The sequence below is a fragment of the Schistocerca americana genome, chromosome 3 (genome assembly GCF_021461395.2).
Source record: "Schistocerca americana isolate TAMUIC-IGC-003095 chromosome 3, iqSchAmer2.1, whole genome shotgun sequence".
NCBI classification, from domain to species: Eukaryota; Metazoa; Arthropoda; class Insecta; order Orthoptera; family Acrididae; genus Schistocerca; species Schistocerca americana.
This window is the reverse complement of record NC_060121.1, coordinates 315,195,095-315,220,857: the sequence shown is the minus strand read 5'-3', so window position 1 is coordinate 315,220,857 and position 25,763 is coordinate 315,195,095. Positions and strand designations below refer to the sequence as shown.

Sequence of the window (25,763 nt, the reverse complement as noted above, 5' to 3'; positions counted from 1 at the left end):
CACCTAATCTTCAACATTCTTCTGTAGCACCACATCCTAAACATTGCGATTCTCTTCTGTTCCGGTTTCTTCGAAATGTCTTCGGATTAAAAGCAATGATTGATATTGTCAGACTTCTTTTGGTCAGAAATGCCCTCTTTGTTTTTTATAGTCTGATTTTTGTACCACCCTTCCTTCCTCCGTCATACATTATTATTTTTTCCATGATGATAGAATTCCTTCACTTGGAATGCTTCGTCATCACCAATTTTGATGTCAAACTTATCGCTAATCTCATTTCTTTTACTCATCATCAAAATCATCTTTTTTCGGTTTACTCGTAATCCATACTGTGCTCAGTAGACCGATCATTACATTCAGTATATCCTGTAAATCTTCCTCTCTTTCACTGTTCATTAGAGACAAGGGTATCGTCAGGAGTGCCCCAGGAAAGTGTGATAGTACCGCTTTTATTTTCTATATACATCAATGATCTGGCGGACAGGGTAAGCAGCAGTCTGCGGGTGTTTACTGATGATGCTGTGGTCATGGAAAGGTGGCGACTTTGAATGGCTGTAGGAGGATACTAAATGGCTTACACAAAATTTCTAGTTGGTGTGATGAACGGCAGCTAGCTCTAAATGTAGAAAATGTAAGTTAATGTAGATGAGTATGAAAAGCAAACGCTTAACTTTCAAGTACAGCATTAACAGTGTGCTGCTTGATACCTAGACGTAACATTGCAAAGCGGTATGAAATGGAATGAGTATGTAAGGTCTATAGTAGGGAAGGCGAATGATCGATTTCGATTTATTGGGAGAATTTTGGGGAAGTGTAGTTCATCTGTAAATGAGACCGCATATAAGACGCTAGTGCGATCTGTTCTTGAGTAGTACTCGAATATTAGGGATCTGCACCACGTCAGATTAAAGGAAGACATCGAAGCAATTCAGAGGCTGGCTGCTAGATTTGCTATCGGTATGTTCGAACAACACACAAGTATTACGGAGATGCTTCGGGAACGGAAATGGGCATCTTTGGAGGGAAGGCGACTTTATTTGCGAAGAGCGCCGTTGAGAAAATTTAGAGAACCGGAATTTGAGGCCGACTGCAGCTGCATATAGGTCCCTCGAAATAAAATTGGAGAGATCAGGACTCGTAAGGTGGCGTGTAGGTAGTCGATCTTCAGTCGCCCTGTTCTCTACTGGAACAGGAAAGGAAGTGACTGCTAATGGTACAGGTACCCTCCGCCACGCACCATTACGTTAGCTTACGGAGTATGTTTGGAAATGTAGATGTAGATATTGTTTAACCCGGAATTTAGTCCGGCTCTTGAACGTATAACTTATAACCGACAGTGTTTCTTCTTTTTAATGGGAAAATTTCGTTCTTGGTCTTCCATTCCTATCGTTACTCCTTGATTCCCATAGATATGGTGTATTATTCGTCTTACCGTACAGCTTACATCTACTTACCTGAGAATTTTTATTAGGTCTTGCTTCCATTATATTGCTCAACAGCAATACTGCTTTTATAGTGCCTTACCTTCCCTAAAGCGAGCCGTTGAATATTATTCTTGTCTATAACTTGGATGCAAGAGCTGTTAAGCTAATTGTACGAAGATTATCGCACTTACCTGCCCTTGCTACATCCGGTCTTACATGTAAGACATTTTCCTCAAAGTTGGATGGTATGCCTCCAGTCTCATAGATTCTACCCATGAATTTGGACAGTCGTTATACAGTCACTTCCCCCGCCGATTCAAGGAATTCCGTGTGGATGTACGGATGTTATCTGCGGCTTCTGGCTTATTACCCCGTCCTCTTCAGCCTAAGCCCGCGCCCCTCTCGTAAAGGCCATCTGTCAGCTCTACTCTATCAGTGGAATTCCTACAGTCTTAAAGTTGACTTACACCTTTGTTTGTAACTTCACCGAAGGTGTTTTTGACTTTTCTGTATGCTGAATCAGTCCTTACGACTTCTTCAGATTTTTCGTGCAGTCATTTCGGCTTAGCTTTCCTGCATTACCTGTTTATTTCATTCCAAAGTAGCTTAAATCGCTGAATTCCTGTGCTTTCCTAAGTGTGTTTGTACTTCCTTTTTTTGTCAATAAGTATTTCTTGAGTTACATAGGGTTTCGTTTTAACTACCTTCGCCGGTCCCTCTGGCCAAGCGGTTCTAGGCGCTTCAGTCCGGAACCGCGCAGCTGGTACGGTCGCAGGTTCGAATCCTGCCTCAGGCATGGATGTGTGTGATGTCGTTAGGTTAGTTAGGTTTAAGTAGTTCTAAGTCTAGGGGACTGACGATCTCAGATGTTATGTCTCATAGTGCTTAGAGCCATTTTTTTGAAATACCTTCCTTATGTCTATATTTGTGTGTGTAACTTCTGTGAGTGTCCTTATTTCTTCAGCTGAACTAGCTATTACGGTAGAAGAAATCTCATTTCTTTAGTGTTATGATAGTGGGTATGACAACATTGAAATTTCATGGGTTGCGGTCTAGTGTTAAAACGCATGCCTGGAAACCTAAAGGCCGCGGGATCGAATTGTGACCGGATTACAGAATATGAGTCTGTCTTTAAGCTGGCGTTCACTTCTGACTGATGTAAAGATTCACCGTGATTAAATAGTACGACATGCAAGGTGGCGAAGTGGCGTCCAGGTGAATTTCTTGTAACCGGTCGTTAAAGGACAAGGAATTACTATTACACTGAAATTTTCAATAAGTCGTGAAATAACGAATATCATTACAAATTTTGAATTTTTCGAACAGAAAAATCGATAATTACTCGCAAAACGCTTATGAAATCTTTAATGTGAGCAGAGCAGATTGGTATTAAATACTGAGGCGGTCCAGCGCAGTGTATAAAATGCACCTAAAAAAATCATGCGGCATGGAAGCGTCACAGTGACGGCGGATGCTTCTTTTACGTCTTCGGGAAAGAAACTATTCGTTCTGTAGGAAATATCTAACCCGGGCCAAAACACGGAACACACTGCTCATTAATCTCGGAACAGCTACAAAGGGCAACATTCGGCTGAGACACCAGAACAAAGACAAACAGGAAACCGTAAATTCTAACGCTGGGTTCACACAGATTTAACGTAGCACGCTGGACAAGACGGACGTTCAGATGCTGGACAAATTTGTCGACGGTCGGGAGATAAATTAACGCCGGAACAAGAGGGGAAACAGACATGGGAGGGACCCTTTTAGCCCGGTGAGCTGCTAAGAATAGGGGCATAAACAAGCGCCGCGCGGCGCGGCGGTAGGCGGCGTGCCCGAGGGCCAATGGCAGCGCCTGGCGCCACGGGCCGCGTGTGCGAGCCCGCCGGGGCGGCACTGGCCCGCCCGCGTGAATCACCGCGCGCGCCCGCAGCCCGGGCAGCGGAGGGCGTCGCACCTGCGGCGCTGCAGTACCTGACATCACGGGCTGCCAAGCGTTTCCTCTGACGGCACGCTTTGACGATCCTGGTACATGGAGTTTGTTTTGAAGATTACTAACATTTTAAAATTAAATCCCAGGTGTGAGTAGACTCGCGTACTGAGAGTTCCGTACAAAATTATGTAGATAGTGTAGTATCCTCATCGCTGTTGTAGAGTCCTGTACCGCAAAGAAGGAACGGAGAAGATGTTGTTAGGCGTGGCTAATACCCTCTTTCTTCAACACAAATGCACACGAGGATTAATACGATTCTTTATTTACATGAACATGTACTTAACTTGAATAGAGTCTGTGTGCTGTGGTATAAGCTCCTCAGAAAAAAGTCCTCTTGCAGACAATATCGGTAATCTTGATATTATAAACTTTAGTATCATTGCTGGAGAACTACACTAGTGGCCATTAAAATTGCTACACTAAGAAGAAGTGCAGATGATAAACGGGTATTCATTCGACAAATATATTATACTAGAGCTGACATGTGATTACATTTTCAAGAAATTTGGGTGCATAGATCCTGAGAAATCAGTACCCAGAATAGCCACCTCTGGCATTGATACGCCTGAGCATTGAGTCAAACAGAGCTTTGATGGTGTGTACAGGTACAGCTGCCCATTCAGCTTCAACACGATACCACAGTTCATCAAGAGTAGTGACTGGCGTACTGTGACGAGCCAGTTGCTCGGCCACCTTTGACCAGACGTTTTCACTTGGTGAGAGATCTGGAGAATGTGCTGGCCAGGGCATCAGTCGAACATTTTCTGTATCCAGAAAGGCCCGTACAGGACCTGCAACATGCGGTCGTGCATTATCCTGCTGAAATGTAGGGTTTCGCAGGGATCAAATGAAGGGCAGAGCCACGGGTCGTAACACATCTGAAATGTAACGTCCACTGTTCAAAGTGCCGTCAATGCGAACAAGAGGTGACCGACACGTGTAACCAGTAGCACCCAATACCATCACGGTGGGTGATACGCCAGTACGGTGATGACGAACACACGCTTCCAATGTCCGTTCACCGGGATGTCGCCAAACACGGATGCGACCATGATGATGCTGTAAACAGAACCTGGATTCATCCATTCGTGAACCCATGTTTGTCGATGAGTACACCATCGCAGGCGCTGCTGTCTGTGATGCAGCGTCAAGGGTAACCGCAGCCATGGTCTCCGAGCTGATAGTCCATGCTGCTGCAAACGTCGTCGAACTATTCGTGCAGATGGTTGGTGGCTTGCAAACGTCCCCATCTGTTGACTCAGGGATCGAGACGTGGCTGCACGATCCGTTACAACCATGCGGATAACATGCCTGTCATCTCGACTACTAGTGATACGAGGCCGTTGGGACCCAGCACGGCGTTCCGTATTACCCTCCTGAACCCACCTATTCCACATTCTGCTAACAGTCATTGGATCTCGACCAACGCGAGCAGCAATGTCACGATACGATAAACCACAATCGCGATAGGCTACAATCCGACCTTTATCAAAGTCGGAAACGTGATGGTACGCATTTCTCCTCCTTACACGAGGCATCACAACAATGTTTCACCAGGCAACGCCGGTCAACTGCTGTTTGTGTGTGAGAAATCGGTTGGAAACTTTCCTCATGCCAGCACGTTCTGGGTGTCGCCAGCGGCGCCAACCTTGTGTGAATGCTCTGAAAAGCTAATCATTTGCATATCACAACATCTTCTTCCTGTCGGTTAAATTTCGCTTCTGTAACACGTCATCTTCGTGGTGTAGCAATTTTAATGGCCAGTAGTGTACAAGTCCCACTACAGTCACTTATGTGTAGCTATGTACTGTCGTAGCCTCCGAGTAAACTGACAGACGCCAACTGGAAGAGTAAGTCAGTCATGCCCTCTGGTCAGCGGAGGTGGCCTAAACACAATCGCACCAAAAATTATTGGCACATGTGCGTATTTATTGTTGCTGGTTACAAACGCCGCACCTTCCGGTACACAGCACATATACGTGCTACCTCACATACCAGACATTACAATTCTGCCCACAGTGCCTACCATTAACAAAGAAATGCAGTGTTAAGGGCAAACATATATCTCCTCTGCACACACAATGTATTGGCTCAGAGCCTGGCTTCTCGGTATATTGCTGCGTTTTCAGGTACCGGAACGCCATCTGCTGACGCAATAGGCACTGCGTGTTGTTGCCGGCCCACTCGCTAGTATGTTGCTGCATTGCGCAATAGTAGTCAACATGGAGCCGAAGAAGATGGAACATTCAGTGGCGTTGCGTGAGAGAGTGGTATTGCTCCATTCACAAGGGAGAAGCTATCGACAAATCGGAGCAGAGGTGTCTGTTAGCTACACCACGGTACGAGCCATCATTCATAAATATAAAGAGACTGGAACAACAGTAAATAAGTGTCGTCCTGGACTTCCAAAAGTGCTTACAACCCGAGAGCGTCGCCGTATCATCGCACTTGCTCGGAAGGAACCTGCTGCAAGTGCAGCAACTATTGCTGAGGTTGTTCAGACAACGTCCGACAAGACGGTTAGTGTTCAAACTAAACGAAATGTGTTGAATGAGGCTGACATGCATGGACGTTCTCCCAGGAAAAAGCATACATATCGGAAATTAACCGGCAGAAACGCCTGCAGTTTGCCAAGGACTACGTCAGCAAGCCGATGAAGTTTTCGAACACTGTGATATTTAGCAACGAATCGAAGTTCAATGTGTTCGGATTTGATGCAAGAAAGAAAGTTTGGCGCAAGCCGAATACGCACCTCGACATCAGACACATGCATCCCACAGTCAAACACGTCGGGGGGCGGTATCATGGTATGGGGCTGTATGGCGGCGTCCGGCGTTGGAAATCTAGCTGTAATCCACGATACAATGGATCATATGAGATACATCGACGTGTTGCGAGGTAATTTACTCCCTAGTGCACAGTTATTGGGCCTTACTGGGGTGTTTCATTTCCAGCAAGAGAACGACCCAAAACGTACCGCCATGAAAACATGGAAGTGGTTACTGTACAATTCCCCCAGAATGGGTCCAACACCCCCTCAGAGCCCTGATTTGAACCCCATTGAGAACCTGTGGGCTCATCTTGACACAGAAGTCATAAAAAGGCGTCCGTCCGGTAAACACGACTTGGAGAAAGTCCTCCTGGACGAATGGTCGAAAATTACCCCTGACATCACCCGGAATTTAATACAAAGCATTACTAGGCGTTTACATGCTGTTATAGATGCTAAAGGGGTGCACACTATCTATTAGAAGGTGAACATCAATGAACACACTGTCCGATTCATACGCGTGTGCCAATACGTTTTTGGATGCAGAAGAGCGATGTTTATTTTCATAAGACTGTATATTACTTTACGGACAGCTGATTAGGACATATTTGTAACCTATGTAATGTAAGGTGGCACGAGTCTGGGTTCTGTTCTGAAATATATGTTTCGTTTAACCTACAATCACTAAAATGTAACTGTGCCAATACTTTGATGCGATTGTACGTGCTGTGGAGGTTCGTTGCTTGTCGGTGTGTCTCTGGCTTCTCTCGTGATAGGCGCCCTTGATCCAACGCCTACTATCGATGTTCGCTTCATGTTTACCGACCGGTGTGCTGGCGACAGCTCACGCCAGCAAATGGCTCTGAGCACTATGGGACTTAACTTCTGAGATCATCAGTCCCCTAGAACTTAGAACTACTTAAACCTAACCAACCCAAGGACATCACACACATCGATGCCCGAGGCACGATTCGAACCTGCGACCGTAGCGGTCGCGCGGTTCCAGACTGTAGCGCCTAGAACCGCTCGGCCACCAGGGCCGGCATTACGCCAGCACAAATAGACAGTTCATCTATTTCGACAGTCGCGAATCTTGACTATTATTGCCTGTTATCGACAGTGATACTAGGAAGATATCAGCCACAGGGTTTTCAAGATTTTCTAAAATGCTTTAATTTCAGTGTTATAAATGTGACAAAATCGTGCACGAGACAGGCGGCCATTATTATAATAACCAGCAGTTCTCCATTCAGGCTTACTCGGTCGCAATGGCAAAAGTCAAGGAATAACTTTACTGCACGTAGGACGCTTTTCGGAATTTATCTGTCATATCCAGGAGCCATTACTGCATGTAAATATGACTAGTCTGCGAACGTTTGTTTTACATGCAAATTGACACGCCATATTTACATGCAGTAATCGCTCCTGGATCTCCAATGATGCGTAAATTCCGAAACGCGTCAAATGAGCAATAAATTCGGCGATTGACTTTTATCAGTTTGCCTGAATGCAAAACTACTGATTGTTGTAATTTCAGTTTTGATGTCGGATTACAAATGGCAAAAGAAATACTTTTTTTTCGTGTGATGTAATTACAGAATTATGTTTTAGGATTTATTTCATTTGGTTGTACTGTGAAACCTTCCTTCTCGCCAAATTTCATGATTCTAGACCGATGGAAAGTGCCGTACAGGTTTTGACGAGTGAGTTTGTGAGTATTAAAATATGCGACATAAATGGCCGGATCTGTTGAATGCACCGACATCGGAGCTTCAGTGTTTTACATCGCCAAGAGACCATAAATGTGATATAAATTTCAACATGATACATCCATCAGTTCTTGAGAAAAACAGTTTTTAACAGTCGGACAGACAGATAGGCAGACAACAAACTGATAATAAAAGGGTTCCGTTTTTACCAACTGAGCATGTCCTTAGGTTGGTTAGGTTTAAGTAGTTCTAAGTTCTAGGGGACTGATGACCTCAGCAGTTACGTCCCATAGTGCTCAGAGCCATTTTACCAACAGAGGTACTTAGGCCTAAAAAAGAGAAAAACTTACTTCATCAAGTCATTAGTTCTTTTTTAAATCGTAACTAATAGCACAGAAACCATAGAATTTTTTTTAAAAAGTAGTGTCATCAAACTTTAGAAAAAGAAGCAATGTTATTAACGGTTTTTCGCAGAGAACTTGCCTCCCGTGGAACACTTGCATTCCGTGAAAACAGTCTGGGAAACCCTGCATCAGATTAGTCGCATTCCATTGACTTCTCGGAGAGTGGCCTCTGGGATGTGGAAGGACGTACAGATGTGTGTATGTTCATTTTATTTTATTTAAATATAACACATAAGCAGCGGAAAACTACTCCTATCGGAGCACAAAAAATGCGAGTATGTTCATGTTTATTTAAAAGACTCTGATTGAAATGTGGGGTACCAGCTGCCTCATTTTACCTTTCTCAGCAGCTTTAAAAATTTTCCCAAAAATTTTGGTATGCTGCTCACCTCAAACTCCCACAAGCTCCCCTAAACCTAACTCATTCACAGACAGTAGTCCATCGCTATACGTCACTCATGCCCAACCACTCCCAGTTGCCCTTTCTCACTCACTCATTCAGCCCAACTCATTCGCTTTATCTCTTTGTGTGTACCTGTCACTGTCTTCTGTCTCACAGCCACAGTCCCCTAAGTTCTGTCATACTAGTACAGTTTCCCTCTTGCTCTCTCTTACTGCTACTGCCTTATTCCTTCCTTTCTACTGCTGGTGCCTCTTCTCACTCTCACTGTCTGCGTCTTCCTCGTTGTCATTGTCGTATACTTCGTCTTTCAGTATCACTGGCTCTCACCCACTTCCACTTTCTCTTTATCCCGGCGGAGGTTCGAGTCCTCCCTCGGGCATGGGTGTGTATGTGTTTGTCCTTTAACTTTAGGTTAAGTAGTGTGTAAGCTTAGGGACTGATGACCTTAGCAGTTAAGTCCCATAAGATTTCACACACATTTGAACATTTGAACTTTCTCTTTATTTGTCGCCCCACCCCACTTCGCAAAATCTCCTTCACCCTTTTCCTAGCACTGCTCTGTCACTGTCAGCTACGTTCCACTGCCACTGCGTCCTTCTTTTCCTCTCACACTGCCACTGTCTCCTTCACTCTCCCTATAACACAACCACTGTCTACTATCTTCCAGTATTTATTATTTTTCCATTTCTTTGCCACTGCAACTGTCTTTAATCTCTCAGCATAACAAAGTTGGAATATGTTAGCACGACAAAATTTTTGGGAAAGTTTTTGGGAAAATTTTAGACGCGCTAAGGAAGTAAGAATAAGGCAGTTGGTACCTCACTTTTCAGTTGGAGTCTTTTAAATACACAGGAACATCTTAACATTTTTGTGATCCGATAGGAGCATTTTTCCGCTGGTTCCCTTCCTTTCCCTGCTGCACCAGGGCATCTAACCCATATGAAAAGAAATGTATTAGTCCGATGTAAACTGAACGTGGTGGGGGGAGAAAGGTAAGGAAAGAAGCGACTGATGTCAGCTGTATCGGGACTTCATGCGGAAACAGCGGCGACGAGTGAAAATGTGTACAAGATCGGGATTTGAACTTGGAATCTCCTGTTTACTAGGCAGTTGCGTTTACCACTCCGTCATCCGGACGCAGTGTTCATCGCAGTTTCACGGACTACCGGCACGCAGTAGATCCTGGGTTCGAATCCCGATCCAGCATACATTTTCACTAGTCTGCTGATTCTGCATTAAGTCCCGAAGCAGCTGACATCAATAGTTCCTTCCCTTTCCGTTCCTTTCTCCCCCTTCATCTTCAGTTTACATAATGTATATCATCTGCGGATTCCATGCTGTGTCTGTTCTTTGTACATGTTCGGAAGAACAGACACTACGTAGTCATAAAATTTAGATAGTTCAGTTATGTAAAACTGAAATAACTCAGAACTATTTTTACACCTCAGACGTGCAAAACAATTTTGCATGTGCTTCCTTACTACAACATGGAGATCCCACATAATAACAGAGACACTTTACATCATATTTCTGCGTATTACGTCGATTTATATAGTACGTTTTCGCTTCACACCAGATTTTAAGTGCTTATGTTACATGTACAAGTAGGGTAACTTCGAACCTCTGTATCTCCGGAGTGATAAAGACATGAAGAAAATTTTCGAGGTTATTCGAGATCGGGATCATAGAAATATATCATAAAAATTACAGCCATTTGTTGTACATAGCCGTCTCGGAATCCGCGGCTGGATTTTGGTACCCAAAAAGCAAGTTTTTTGGGTGTTTCTCGATAATGGATAACCAGTTTTGAAAACGGGGACATGGTTCTTCTAGATAAATGCGCTGAGAATAAACCATTAAAATTCGCGGAATTTTCTGCCGTTATTTATTATTTAGATTTCGCCTCATACGGGATTTTTCGTGTAGAAGTAGGGAAACATTGAACCTTTGTTTCTTGGAAACGGATGAAGCTATCAAGCAAATTTTCAAGGCTGTTCGAGATCGGGATCTTAGAAATACAGCTTAAAAATCTGAGCAGTTTGCTGTGCGTAGCCGTCTTGGAAATCTCGCCTGCGTTTTCCGAGGAAGTACCCATTAACTAATGGTGCCTCCATATGTCCCATCAAGCTCACCGTATACTAAATCAAATGCAAAAAGAACCAACCGATTTGCTCCATTTGCCTGAGCAGGAGGAATTGTGTAACATTCATACTTTGACCTTATACCGTGGGATATTGACACTACTGACATCCTTCTGTTGCTTATTGAAAATGGTTCAAATGGCTATGAGCACTACGGAGCTTAACATCTGAGGTCATCAGTCCCCTAGAACTTAGAACTACTTAAACTTAACTGACCTAAGGACATCACACACATCCATGCCCGAGGCAGGATTCGAACCTCTGACCGTAGCGGTCTCGCAGTTCCAGACTGAAGCGCCCAGAACCGCTCGGTCACAGCGGCCGGCTGTTGCTTATCCAAATGGTCCCTATCCCAAGAGTATCCAAAACACTTGACTCTACCTTTTTATCGTCAATAGAACCCGAGGTATGCGCAGCGTTTTGAATACATTAAGTAAGTATGTTGCCTCATCCATACAAATAAAACTGAAGCAATCATAAAATTAAAAAAAAAATTAGTGCCGTCAGAACGTCGAGGAAGAAAGCATTTTATTAATGATTTTTCGTACAGCACTTGCTCACTGCTCGCGGAACACCGGCATTCCGAGATCACAGTTTGGGAAACTTTGCATTTTATTTGTCATGTTCCATTGACTTCATGGAGAATAGTCTTAGGGGTGTGGCAGGAAGTCAGAGAAGCACATTTTATTTCATTATAGCACATAATAATGACATTACATTTGTGTGTTACAGTGCTAATCTAGATTACGAAAATTAAAACTTTGAATTTAAGAGTCTCTGGAAGATAATTTTCGGTGCCGTAGAAGGAGTCGCCCAAAAGAGAATCATTTAATTCCGTCTTACACTGCACCGTAGTATCTACGTGACATTTAATGTGTTATGATAGGTTGTTGAATACATGAATACATGTGTACCCATGTAGACGACGCCTTTCTGTACTAATAATCTCACCTTCAAATTGTGTCATATAATTTCCGAGATACTCACATGTGATACGCATGTTTTGTTCTCGCCTCACAGGGTTACCGGCTGCAGGAGTCAGGAGGATTTTCCCTGACCCAACTAAATGGGTGGTGGTCGGAGCGGAATAAGTAGATTTTAATTGCCAGCATTTCTACATTACGGTCGGTGTCTCCTACACACTTGGCAGAGCAATTTCTGAAGCACCTGCCGGAAAGCAGCTCCTTACAGAAGCTGTACATATGGGAGCAGGGAATGTCGAAAGAAGGCTTATATATTCTACTACTGGCTGGCTGAAACGCCTAAGGTTAAATAATTTCGTGGACCAGTCTGGAATTTTGCAAAATCGGGGAGAGCCAGCAGTTCTCGTGAACTGGAAAAGTGGGTGCACTGTGGGCCAGAGGTGGTGGTTTTCACTGTGTATATCAGAAGTCGGGTGTAGGTTATCCTCGGTGATCAAATAAGTAATTTGGAGCAGTAAGAGAATCTGAAGTGTGTTTCCTGGTGTGGGCGTGGAATTCTTTAGGGCACGTCACTGTTTTCCTCGACAAGCGTTGCGGATTAGTGATCACGGGGCTGCTCAGTCAAAATGTTCAAATGTGTGTGAAATCTTATGGGACTTAACTGCTAAGGTCATCAGTCCTTAAGCATACACACTACTTAACCTAAATTATCCTAAGGACAAACACACACACCCATGCCCGAGAGAGGACTCGATCCTGCGCCGGGATCAGTCGCACAGTCCATGACTGCAGCGCCTAAGACCGCTCGGCTAATCCCGTGCGGCAGTTGGTCAGTCAAAAGAGCCCTCAGAAGAGAGGGTGGAGACATTAGCTAGCTGGAAATAGGTAGGGGTAAAAGTGACGGACTTGGCTAGCGTTAATTCATACAGATATATTTCATTTGTTTCCGTGGAAAATTGCAAATTATAGTGATATGTAAATCTTGTATGAATTGGGCCTCCCGTTGGGTAGGCCGTTCGCCGGGTGCAAGTCTTTCGATTTGACGCCACTTCGGAGACTTGTGAGTCGATGGTGATGGAATGATGATTAGGACAACACAACACCAAGTCCCTGACAGGAGAAAATCTCCGTCCCAGCCGGGAATAGAACCCGGGCCCTTTAGGATTGACATTCTGTCTCGCTGACCACTCAGCTACCGGGGGCGGACAATTATAGTGATTATCGGCAAGAGTTGCAAGTAGCCAGTTAGAGGAGGTGCATTGATCTGTTGACGGTGAACATATTCCAGTCCACTGACAGGATCCCAGAGTAGCTGGATTGCTACAGGGCGTCTAACTATTGACTTCTGAGAAGTGAAGTTTACGCTGTCTCACGTGTCAAATCGAGGTTGACGGCCATTATTTATATTGTTTTGATGGTATGGCAATGCTGAGAATTGCTCTGCCGTGACAAAAGCCATAGGATAGTGATATGCACATATAGAGATGGCGGTAGCATTGCACACACAAGGTATAAAAGGGCAGTGCGGAGCTGTCGTTTTTACTCAGGTGATTCGAAAAGGTTTCCGATGTGATTATGGCCGCATTATGGGAATTAACAGATTTTTAAGGCGGAATGTTAGTTGGAACTAGACGCATGGGACATTCCATTTCGAAAATCGTTAGGGAGTTTAATATTATGAGAACCAATATTTGGAGAATACCAAATTTCAGGCGTTACTTCTCACCACGGACAACGCAGTGGCCGACAGCCTTCACTTAATGAACGAGAGAGGCATGGTCTGCGTAGAGTTGTCTCTGCTAATAGACAAGCAACACTGAATGAAATAACCGCAGGAATCAATTTGGGACGTACAACGAACACATCTGTTAACAGTGCGGCGAAATTTGCTAACAGCACGACATCGCCTGTAGCGCCTCTCCTGGGCTCTTGACCATATTAGTTGAACACTCGACGACTGGAAAACAGTGGGCTGGTCAGATGAGTACCGATATCAGTTGATAAGAGCTGATGGTAGGGTTCGAGTGTGGGGCCTATCACACGAAGCCATGGACCCAAGTTGTCAACAAGGCACAGTGTAAGTTGTCGGTGGCACCATAATGGTGTGGGCTTTGTTTACCCGGAATGAACTCTGTCCTCTGGTCCAACTGAAACCGATGATTCGTCGAAAATCGGTATGTTCGCCGTTTGCAGCCATTCATAGACTTAGTGTTCCCAAAAAAAGCGTTACGTCACCGGGTCACAACTGTTCGAGATTGGTTTGAAGAACATTCTGGACAATTCGAGTGAAAGATTTGACCACCCAGACAGCTCGACATGAATCCCATCGAATATTTATGGGACATAATCGAGAGGTGAATTCATGCACAACGTCCCGCATCGGCAACACTTTCTCAGTTCTGGGCAACTATGGACACAGCATGGCCTAATATTTCTGCAGAGGACTTCCAGCGACTTGCTGAGTCCGTGCCACGTCGTTTTGCTGCAGACGTATTGTGACGGTACGTCACATAAATGGACATTTGGACAAAGGGAAAGAAAGTTTTTGTTGTGTGACTTGTGAATTATAAATTATGTCAAGACTGTGTACGTGTGCGCGATGTATAAGAAAGATTTAAAAAGTTAAACAATACCACCAAAAATCACAAACAGCGATGTGATTTGAAAATAAAAGAACATTTTTTTTTATCTTTGTAATGAAAATGAACATGACCAGAGACTATTGCTTTACTGAAAGCTCTCCTTTTCTTGTTTCGTCTAGAGTTAGGCCGCCATTGTAGCGCTGGATAATATTTAATATAAGTTTGGTTGTAATTTAGTAAAATATACTTATAATTGTTATTAGAAAGTGTGTATTATTGATTCGGCAACGGCCTTGCCGCAGTGGATACACCGGTTCCCGTGAGATCACCGAAGTTGAGCGCTGTCGGGCGTGGTCGGCACTTGGATGGGTGACCATCCAGGCTGCCATGCGCTGTTGCCATTTTTCGGGGTGCACTCAGCCTCGTGATGACAATTGAGGAGCTACTCGACCGAATAGTAGCGGCTTCGGTCAAGAATACCATCTTACGACCGGGAGAGCGGTGTGCTGACCCCACGCCCCTCCTATCCGCATCCTCCACCGAGGATGACACGGCGGTGGGATGGTCCCGGTAGGTCACTCGTGGCCTGAAGACGGAGTGTATTATTGACTTAGTTGTCACCTCTCATGACCGCAACCATTAATTATAATTAACAAAATTTTTAGAGAACTTCGTAGTGCAGGGAGTTAATCTCCCCAAGCAGGATTTAGTCGGCCATTAGGCTGACTGTATTACTAAATGAAATTTTCATGTCATAATGTTAAATGTAAATGAGAGAGACTTCTCAATTTTGATATTTCATTAATTTCAAAGTTAAAAAGCGTAGGGATAAATTTCATTTACTAAAATCCACAGCACTGAATGAGTACAGGATGTTTCATTTTGGCCGCCAAACGGCAGATGAGATTCTCTCCAGTTTTGCCTTGCAAATAATAAACAAATATTGAAAATCATTACATTCCGCAACATCTCAGTTAATCTTTGTGTAGTTTGGTACATAAATAACCAGTAGCCCCTGAGACCCATATTAATAATTACAGTGTGCATAAGAATATGCATATTTTCTTTTCTAAATAGCAGCGCTCACGCAAACTATTTATTAGAAGGCGGGGAGTCGCGCGTTGTGTTTGTTGTTGTGTGGTCTTCAGTCCTGAGACTGGTTTGATGCAGCTCTCCATGCTACTCTATCCTGTGCAAGCTTCTTCATCTCCCAGTACCTACTGCAGCCTACATCCTTCTGAATCTTCTTAGTGCATTCATTTCTTGGTCTCCCTCTACGATTTTTACCCTCCACGCTGCCCTCCAATACTAAATTGGTGGTCCCTTGATGCCTCAGAACATGTCCTACCAACCGATCCGTTCTTCTAGTCAAGTTGTGCCACAAACTTCTCCCCAATTCTTCAATACCTCCTCATTAATTATGTGATCTACCCATCTAATTTTCAGCATTCTTCTGTAGCACCACATTTCGAAAGCTTCTACTCTCTTCTTGTCTAAATTATTTATCGTTCATGTTTCAAATGGTTCAAATGGCTCTGAGGACTATGGGACTTTACTGCTGAGGTCATCCGTCCCCTAGAACTTAGACCTACTTAAACCTAACTAACCTAAGGACATCACACACATCCATGCCCGAGGCAGGATTCGAACCTGCGACCGTAGCGGTTGCGCGTTTCCAGACTGTAGTGCCTAGAACCGCTCGGCCACCCCGGCCGGCGTCCATGTTTCACTTTCATACATGGCTACACTCCATACAAATACTTTCAGAAACGACTTCCTGACACTTAAATCTATACTCGATGTTAACAAATTTCTCTTCTTCAGAAACGCTTTCCTTGCCATTGCCAGTCTACATTTTATATCCTCTCTACTTCGACCATCATCAGTTATTTTGCTCCCCAAATAGCAAAACTTCTTTACTACTATAAGTGTCTCATTTCCTTATCTAATTCCCGTAGCATCACCCGACTTAATTAGACTACATTCCATTTTCCTCGTTTTGCTTTTGTTGATGTTCATCTTATATCCTCCCTTCAAGACACTGTCCATTCCGTTCAACTGCTCTTCCAAGTCCTTTGCTGTCTCTGACAGAATTACAATGTCATCGGCGAACCTTAAAGTTTTTATTTCTTCTCCATGGATTTTAATACGTACTCCGAACTTTTCTTTTGTTTCCTTTACTGCTTGCTCGATATACAGATTGAATAACATCGGGGATAGGCTACAACCCTGTCTCACTCCCTTCCCAACCACTGCTTCCCTTTCATGTCCCAAAACTCTTATAACTGCCATCTGGTTTCTGTACAAATTGTAAATAGCCTTTCGCTCCCTGTATTTTACCCCTGCCACCTTAAGAATTTGAAAGAGAGTAAAAAATATTATATCGTAAGTACCTCCAGGCAGCCGATGTCCGTACGAGTGTTATCGCGGTATATGTTAATTAAAAGTCTCATGCTAGCCCACAATATTTAAAGCCACCCCAACCAAAATCATAAAAAATAAAATTATAAAAATAAAAATATATAATTATCCCGTGATAAGTGCCCTCACACATATATGTATACACTTATACCGTGATAGTATCCCATGGCTTCTGTCACCTCAGTGTATAACTGTATGGCCACAGACGTTGGGACAAGCTGTATTAATGCTGCTGAGAAGAATAAAAACAATCGTGTAACTTCCTGGCAGATTAAAACTGTGTGCCGGACCGAGACTCGAACTCGGGACCTTTGTCTTTCGCGGGCATGTGCTCTACCAACTGAGCTACCGAAGCACGACTCACGGCCCGTCCTCACAGCATTACTTCTGCCAGTATCTCGTCTGCTACCTTCCAAACTTTACAGAAGCTCTCCTGCGAACCCTGCGGAACTAGCACTCCTGAAAGAAAGGATATTGCGGAGACGTGGCTTAGCCACAGCCTGGGCGATGTTTTCAGAATGAGATTTTCACTGTGCAGCGGAGTGTGCGCTGATATGAAACTTCCTGGCAGATTAAAACTGTGTGCCGGACCGAGACTGGAACTCGGGACCTTTGTCTTTCGCGGGCAAGTGCTCTACCAACTGAGCTACCCTAGCACGACTCACGGCCCGTCCTCACAGCCTTACTTCTGCCAGTATCTCGTCTGCTACCTTCCAAACTTTACAGAAGCTCTCCTGCGAACCCTGCGGAACTAGCACTCCTGAAAGAAAGGATATTGCGGAGACATGGCTTAGCCACAACCTGGAGGATGTTTCCAGAATATCCTTTCTTTCAGGAGTGCTAGTTCTGCAGGGTTCGCAGGAAAGCTTTTGTAAAATTTGGAAGGTAGGAGACGAGATACTGGCAGAAGTAAGGCTGTGATGACGGGGCGTGAGTCGTGCTTGGGTAGCTCAGTTGGTAGAGCACTTGCCGGTGGATGGCAAAGGTCCCGATTTCGAGTCTCGGTCCGGCACACAGTTTTAATCTGCCAGGAAGTTTCATATCAGCGCACACTCCGCTGCAGAGTTGAAATCTCATTCTAAAAACAGTCGTGTCTAAATGTTGTGCGTTAAGGAATTATAGGACGAGCCACGCAGTATTGGGAAGTGTATGTCGGTTCTCCTTGCCTGTCAGACACCTACGCCCAACAGTAGCGCGGAACACGTGCGAGTTGCCGCGCCACGTGAATGCCCACGGTGTTCGCGTCGGAAGTAACGCAGCGTGGGCAGGCGTAATCCGTGAACTTGAGTGCCCGGACTTATCGTGCTGCCGCTCGCCCACCGGCTGCCGTGGCGTGCCCGGCGACTGGTTTTCCATCTGGAGGCGCGGCCTACGCACGGCGCGGTCCTGCGCGCAGTCGGACGACGGCTGGGAGGTGGGCGTCGGAAACGAAGCTGCGACTAGGAAGCGGCCTGACTCACCCCGGGCTATATCGGCCGGCCCGGCAGCATCCGCAGCTGCAGGAAGCAGAAACCGGCTCAGATTCGCCTGCAATCAGTAGCCGTTACGGCGTGCACCCACTGCGCTCTGTTTTGCAGCCCACTTACATTCCGCGTCGCTGGCGGTGCAGCCTCCAAGTGACCTTGCGCTGCAGGCAGCGTTAACGAGAGTGCTGCGCCCTTCTCAGGCTGGTAGGACGGCTGCGCTTAAACTGGAGATGTAAAACAACCGTACACTACCGTAGACCATCGTAAGCAAGTGTAAACTACGGTAGTTTTAGCTTTGGCGAGTTTTAATGCCACACACGCATTACCAGTACTTAGGTGTGTTGCATACCTATCAAGCATGGTCTCTTTGCTTACCTATGCGGTCAGTGTCTTACTAGATTCCCCCAAAAACCTGAATCGGTGAGCCGTCTAGAAACTGAATGAGACGTATGAAACTCTGGATGAATTAAGAACAGTTTTGTTCTATATAGTTATCCTCCTGTTTGTTACGTACAAGCAAATGCTGTTTATAAAAAAAAATGAAATTTTCGATGTTTGATTCATATTGCGTTCGAAAATTGTTGATCTGTGACGTAAAACAGAGAGATGTTGCAATAAAAATAAATGAATTTATCATAAAGCGCTCGAAAACGCAATTTCGTCAACAAAAAGGTAAAATAAAAAAATCCGCAAAACAAAAATACATCATAAAACTGCTTCAGTACTTCGCCGAACTTACATAAAACATATTTCTGTTATTCATACCAACTTTCACAGTAATCAATAATAACAAGAAATTATTGCGGTTGATCATGATGACGCACGTTCTGTTGCGAATAAAATAACAAAAATAATTACGTATATTTTTCACGTTTGTGCATGTAAATTGTACTTGCATCAGAAGTAATTTCTTTGGTTACATAAAAACGCAGAAGTTAGACTATCAAATAATTATTATTATTTATAAAATACATTTTATATTCTTTAAGAATTCCAAATACACACTGGACTAACACTGAATGCCGTACGCTTTATGTGCAAAACAAAGAAACAAATAAACAGAGAGAAGTCGTTCGCTGCCAGTTTCTCTCTTACACATTCATTTATGTTTCATCTACATCTACGCTATTCACAATACAGAGCCTGGTAGAGTGTTCAATGAACCACCTTCAAGCTGTCTCTCTACCGTTCGACTCTCGAACGGCGCGCGGGAAAATTTTCCCGTGCGAGCCCTGATTTCTCTTATTTTATCGTGACGATCATTTCTCCCTATGTAGGTGACTACCAACAGAATGTTTTCGCAATCGGAGGAGAAAACTGGTGATCGAAATTTCATGAGAGGATCCCGTCGCAACGAAAAACGCCTTTGTTTTAATGATTTCGACTCCAGTTCACGTATCATGTCTGTGGCATTATCTCCCCTATTCCGCGATAGTACAAAACGGGCTGCCCTTCTCTGAACTTTTTCGATGTCATCCGTCAGTCACACCTGATGCGGATCCCACACCGCACACCAATACTCCAGAACAGGGCGGACAAGCGTAGTGTAAGCAGTCTCTTTAGTAGATCTGTTCCACCTTCTAAGTGTTCTGCCAGTGAATCGTAGTCTTTGGTTTGCTCTACCCGCAACACTATTTATGTGATCGTTCCAATTTAGGTTACTTCTAATTGCAATCCCTAAGTATTTAGTTGAATTTACAGCCTTCAGGTTTGTGTGACTTATCGCGTAATCGCGTACCTATGGTACCAATACTACCGGTAACCCTACAATTTACTACGTCATTTATGTTGTGTACCGAGCTACCGAACAGTAGTTTTGGCAGAGAGCACCTCTAGCATAAACAGTTCCGTGGCGTCCTGGGTGTCAGTGTTTACGATTCAGGCTTGGCCGGTCAAAGGCCGAGGGTTTTAGTTTACATCGACAAAAATTCAGTGAGTGCTTAACGCATTTCTAGAGGAAAAGGGCAGTCGACTAGAGAACAACTCTTGTTCTGAAATACTTGAGATGTCATATGACGTATAAAATTCTTGACTTAAGCCCAGGTGTGGTGGCGCTAGCCTCTTTATCCCGAAGCTCCCTCTAGGAATAGAGGTCCTGAGTTCGACGATCGACTACCTTAAATGCGAATTTACTGTATACCAGTCTGAATATATACAGAAAATGAATGTAAAATTACAATACATACACACACATGTGCAAACATATGCAATACACACTGATGAGCCAAACATTATGACAACTGGCCACCGCGAGGTTGAATGCCTCCTGGTGATGTTGCGGGTCCGACCGGAGTGGCCGCGCGGTTCTAGGCGCTACAGTCTGGAACCGCGCGACCGCTACGGTCGCAGGTTCGAATCCTGCCTCGGGCATGGATGTGTGTGATGTCCTTAGGTTAGTTAGGTAGTTCTAAGTTCTAGGGGACTGATGACCTCAGATGTTAAGTCCCATAGTGCTCAGAGCCATTTGAACCATTATTTTGATGTTGCGGGCAAGTAATGCAGTAAGGAAAGAATAGAAGGGGAAGAGAGACGTATGGGCACTCGTTATAGCGAAGATGCAGGCTGCAAATGCTGAAATCCACTGATACAAGCGGTTCTGATAAAGCGCACTCTGTTAAGGCCCTACGGCTGGCAACGTGAATCTCTGAAACGTCGAAGCTGGCCACCTGTTGGCGTATTTCTGTCGTGAGCACCTGTGGAAAGTGGTTGAAGGATGGTAGGCCGTATGGTATTAACGACCAACTCTCATCGTAAAATGTAGAGTTCGGAGCATCATCCACTGTGTAATTCAGGACAGGCAGACCAGAGGGACTGATGGCCTTTATAGTCCGATCCCTTGAACCGCCACAAACCAACCAACCAACCAGACAGATCTGACGTCAGAGCAAAATGCTGGTGCAGGCACAAGTGTTTCGTGGCAGACCGTTCAAAGGCCATTGTTGAACATTGAGCTCCACGTCACACGACCCTCACGTGTTCCTGTGTTTCCTAACGACATCATCAGTTACAACTGCAGTGGGCACAGCACCACTGAGTTTTCACCGTATATCAATAGAAACGTGTCGCCTGTCGAATGAATCCCATTTCTTGTTACACCAGGTCGATGGTTGGGTCCTTACAAACCGCCATCCAGGTGAATGGCTGCACGAAACATGCACCGCGTCACAGATGCAGGTTGCTGTGGGCAGAACTACTCTATTGGGTACATTGAGTTTGGCATCCATGGGATATATGGTGTTAATCGAAGGCACCATGTCACGAGTGAACTACGTGAACACTTTTGCGGTTCACCTGCATCGCTTCACGCTTGAAGTCTCTGCCGGCGGCGTTGACATGTTCCAGCAGGATAATTGTCCGTGTTGCAGGGTCAGAATCGCGCTGCAGCGGTTTGAAGGGCATTTAGTAAACTCACATTGATGTCTTGCCCAGCAAATGTGCCTGATCTGTACCCAGCGGAACATCTACTGGGCGCCAGCTGTGTGCCCGTAAACCACTATCCCGTAATTTGCCGGAATTGATTGACCTGTTCGTAGGCGTCTGGTACCACATACTTCTGGAATCCCGTCAAGGTCTTGTAGAATCCATGCCAAGCAGAATCCCTGTTGTACTGTGGAAAGTGGAACAACACGCTATTAAACACGCGGTCGCAATGTTTTGGCTCATTGGTGTAAAGCTATATATAGGCGCATTTTCTCTGCTGTTTCAGTAGATATTTATTATTTCACAAGTGCACTGTGTAGCTGGAGTCAGCTCAAATAAATAGTACTCATTATATCTTTCATGAGACGCCCAATGTCAACGGAAAGCGTCGGTTTGTTTCCCATTATAAACAAAATGATTTTTAAAGCGGAATTTTACGTGCCCATTCGATAGAGCTGTCCCAGATCACTCTAATGCCATATTTGTGATATCGATATATATTAACAGGGACTGTAAAATACGAAGAATAAACAGCAACACAGCAGCGACTCAACGGCGCTGCATGCTTGGCGGTAGCAGTCAGCGTTGGCCAGGACCGTGCTGTCGCTGCTGCAGTGCTGTGTATTCTTCCTGTTTTACTGTCCCTGTAAATACATATCGATATCACAAATATCTCACTAGAGTAATCTGGAACTGCTCTATCGAACGGGCGCGTATAATCCTGCTTTAAAATTTTTTTTTACTCTTTTCCGTTGACTCTGGGGATCTCATGAAAGACATGATGGGCACTATTTATTTGGGCTGTTCCCAACTACACAATGCAAAAGCGTAGCTACAAATATCTGCTGAAACACCAGAGAAAATGCACCTGAAGACTCTTGTGAGAAACTCCCTGTATGTACTGACAAAAATAGTCAACGTAACTTCATACTCGTACACACCATCGACGAGTATGTAAATCATTGGAGTTCTCCACGAAAGGTATAACCGTCACAAGAGTGCATTAATGCTTACGCGATTAGTATTCCTGCCATGTTTGGCAGGGTATATAAGGATAGTTAACAGCATCAGATGTTGAGTGATCATTGTGAAGGACACGAAGACTCTTCGTACTCGTGTGAGACAGCATTATCAGCACGTGGCAGAATTTGAAAGGGGTCGCATTTTGGGCCTCCATTTCTCTGGCTGGTTGTTATACAACAGCCAGATTTGTGGCCCATTCGGACTTGACAGTGATCGCATGTTAGACTGTGTAGGGACCCTGAGGAAAGAGGCATACTCGTCGTCAAGTTTCTGGTCGACTACGTCTGACCAACGCAACGGAGGAAGGCCGTATTGTGCGTCAAGCACATCGTGGGCCCTGTAACCTCTGCGCCTGCCATCCGAGAACAAGAAACAGACTCCCTGCAAAATTCTGTGTCGTCCTGTTGCAGGTGCCGGACTAGGGAATTTCCGTCCCACGCGTAGGCAGCTGCTGCAACCACTACACAAACGGCTGCGTTTGGAGTGGTGGCGTCACGGGGAAGCTTGGACAGCTGATGAGTTGTATCGCATTGTGTTCAGCGATGAATCGCGGTTCTGCTCCACTCTGGATGACCGTCATTGGCGAGTGCGGCGACCTGGGAGAGTCTTGTTCATCCAGTGTTTTGAAGAGGCACAGCTGCGTTCCTCTTGGCGCCAGTGACTGAGGGAAATCTGATTGCGCAGTGGTACGTCAGGGACATGTTGTGTCCTCGTATGTTGCCTCACAAGCGACAGTATTGTGGTGCCATTTTTCAACAGGACAACGCTCGCCCTCCCTTGGCACGTGTCTCTATGAACTGTCTGTGCGATCTTGAGATAGTCCATTAGCCATTAAGATAAACATATCAGTCTCCGATGTAATGTGTGTTCCATCACGCACCTTTGTAAAACTTTTTTGTTTATTAGTAGACACAGTCACATGTTTATGACACAGTCATAACCGGTTTCCGCCATACAATGACCATCTTCAGCTGCTAAAACAATACAAAAGAAAATTTATATTAAAATCTAAAAAATAAGTGCAATATTTAACCACGCTTATTACTAATCTAACTGAATTTATGCGAAATACGTATAGTTCACACCTAAAGGCGGCATACACTGAACACAGGTTCATGCGTTGTCAAACTAGCTATAAAATGTAAAACACCGGTCTTATATAGATATAAAAATTTGTTAGATTTTGTTCACCGTCTTTGCGCTAGATTTTGAAGAGAATCAATCTCGCACCCCATAGACAAAATGTCGTTTTTTCCAAAAGCCAAGTTTGTGCCACCGCCAGTATCCAGGATATCAAAGACCAGCTGGAACAGTTGTGGGCCAGCTCGCTCAGAAGAGAACACGACGGTTTTATGATACCTATTCCAACCGAATCAGTACGTGCATCAAGGCCGGAGGTGAGTCATAGTCATGCTCGTGAGTAGCCTTATACTGTTTAGTTCTTTGGGAATTTGACTCGATATTGTAATCACTGGAATAACATCATATATCTCCCCGAACCGTAAAGTTTCATTTCGTTTCACCGTCATCTTCTGGGTGCTCCACTGCTTTTGTCGAGCGGTACCTACAGAGTCATCAAGAACATTTTCTCTGGTGTTTCGAAAAACTCTGCCATTTTGTCCTTGCAGTGTGTATGTGGAGTCACTCCAAAGAAATACTATGCATTAAGGATTTCATTCGGTATCTACTGACGGTATTTATAAACGGTACACACTTGTTTCTGGAAAGACAGATCCTAGGTTGAGATTTGTTGTGAGAATCCTAAGGATATTTAACTTATGTACGGAGTAGATAGTTTACAAGAATCTCCTTGCCTCTGTAATCTGGGACTCCTGTCAGGCAGGGTAATTAATAGGAGAGATAGGAAATAAAAAAATGGCGAGTTTTGGTATGGATTAGTTTGAAAGCGCGATAGTTTCAGATCGATACTGGTCCAATTCACCTAGCCTTTGTTACTGGAAAGTCGTTCGAGCGGTTACCGTTAAAGTTCAGATTGCATCCTTTCACAGAAGAGTCAAGTATTATATTACTTCCGTCCACATATATCGCACTAAATGGCATAGCGATAAAATCGGAGAAAGTAGATGCTATAGCGAAGACTTACCGATCGGCGTACGTCTTACGTCCCCAAGAAGTAGTAAACGAACTACCACACTATAACATAACTTACGAAGTATGGTTCTAGATGTAGCGTTCAATGGCACACGTTCGCAGACAACCTACTTGAAGAATCTAATTTACTCTACAAAATTTAGTAAAAGATGCCATAGTTTTGTACGCAACTTTGGATATTCAAGCCTTAGTACACGTGTCAGAAACCGGTATGTTTGTTAGGTTGGAGAAATTGCACACAATGTGTACAGGAAGGAAGGAAGGACGGATGGAAGAAAATGAGTTTAAGTTTATCCGTTACGGATGTTTAACAACCCGTGACTGTTTATTCCATTTAAATAGATGAAACTGCAACCAGTGACTTTTTTGAAATATTTATGTATTCATTCCATGAACCAGTTTTCGAAGCTTTTCAACCTCACCTTCAGATGGCGTAAAGGAAGTTACATATCTATTTCAAGCATAAGTCTGGGTGCTGGCTCTGTGACAAAAAGATGGAGCATGCTTGAAGTAGCTACGTAACTTCTTGCACACCATCTGAAAATGAGCCGGAGAAGGTTGGAAAACCGCTTCATGAAATGAATAAATAACTATTTCAAAAAAATGCCTGGTTGCAGGTTTACGTACTGCCCCGTCGACATCGAGGTCACTAGAGACGGAGAACAAGTACGTAATGTTACAAGGATGGGAAAGGAAATCGGCTGTCGCCTTTCAAAGTAACCACCCCGGCGTTTACCAGAAGCGACTTAGAGAAATCGGGGAAAATATAAATGTGAATGGTGAGACGAGAATTTGAACCGTCATCCTCGCGAATGGGAGTACAGTGTGCTAACCTCTGAGCCACTTCGTTCGGTTCATAGTCCACAGGAGAGGAAACTGACGGTAGCTAGTGCCAAATTTTGTAGGGTTCTGACTTCATCGAAAATTACATAAGGTGGTGATTAGAAGGGACAGGTTTACCGTAGGAAGATA

At 44.4% G+C, this 25,763-nt stretch overlaps 1 protein-coding gene and 1 pseudogene across 2 annotated transcripts in view; one reads left to right on the top strand and one right to left on the bottom strand.

The window, feature by feature from the left end:
• Window positions 1-25,763, bottom strand: part of LOC124605346 (collagen alpha-1(XVIII) chain-like) — a 650,709-nt gene that overhangs the window by 260,881 nt on the left and 364,065 nt on the right. The gene's annotated exons all lie outside the window — the stretch shown is intronic.
• On the top strand, window positions 14,633-14,750 carry LOC124608166 (annotated as a pseudogene).